The sequence below is a fragment of the Mandrillus leucophaeus genome, unplaced genomic scaffold (genome assembly GCF_000951045.1).
Source record: "Mandrillus leucophaeus isolate KB7577 unplaced genomic scaffold, Mleu.le_1.0 Scaffold664, whole genome shotgun sequence".
NCBI classification, from domain to species: Eukaryota; Metazoa; Chordata; class Mammalia; order Primates; family Cercopithecidae; genus Mandrillus; species Mandrillus leucophaeus.
In genome coordinates this window covers 558,705-559,855 of record NW_012107186.1, presented here as the reverse complement: position 1 = coordinate 559,855, position 1,151 = coordinate 558,705, and positions in this window count along the sequence as shown.

Here is a 1,151-nt window from a genome sequence, read left to right as displayed (position 1 = left end):
CGGTGATCCACCCACCTCAGCCTCCCAAAGTGCTAGGATTATAGGTATGAGCCACCAAAGAACTTTCTTTTAGCAGTTCTGTTGTCAAAACATTGACAACACCAAATATTGGTGAGGATGTGGAGCAACAGGAACTCTTATTCATTGCTGGTGGGAATGCAAAACAGTACAGTCACATTAGAAGACAATTTGGTAACTTCTTACAAAACTAAACATTCTCTTACCATATAATCCAGCAATTGTCCTTCTTGGTATTCATACAAATGAATTCAAAACTTGTCTGCACACAAAAACTTGCAAACAGACATTTATCAGTTCTGTTCACAATAGCCAGCATTGGCAAGAACCAGATGTCCTTCTGTAGATGAATGGATAAACTGGTACATCCAGACCATGGAATATTATTTAGCACTAAAAAGACATGAGCTGTCAGGCCATGAAAAAACACGGAAGAAACTTAGATGCATATTATTACTAAGTGAAAGAAGCCAATCTGAAAGGTCACATGTGGTATGACTCCAATTATATGACATTCTGAAAAAGACAAATCTATGGAAACAGGAATAAGATTAGGGGTTGCCAAGGAATAGCGGGGAGGGATGACTGGGCAGAAAATTTTTAGGGGAGTCAAACTATTCTGTATGATGATGGACAGAGGTCATCATATATTTGGGAAAAGCCATAGAATGTATAACATGAAGAGTGAACTCTAATGTCAACTATAGACTTTGGGTGATAATGTAGATCAATTGTAACAAATGTACCACTGTGGAGGAGGATGCCAATAATCGGGGAGGCTGTACATGTGTGGGGACAAGGAACATTTTGTACCTTCCACTCAATTTTGCTGTGAACCTAAAACTGGTCTAGTAAATCAAGTATATTAATTAAAAAAAAAAAAAAAAACTCCCTCTATGATTTTTCTCTCATTATAGTTTTGCCCATTTTTGACTTACATATTTTAGGATCACATTAATAAGGCCAAATGAATTTAGAATTTTTATACCTTCCTGATGAATTCAAACTTTTACCATTATTAACTCTCTTTATTTTGGTAATCCTTTTTGCCTTAAATTCTATTTTGTCTCATATTAATATATCTATACTAATGCTTTCTTTTGTTAGTGATTTCCTAACAAAGTTTTTTTTTT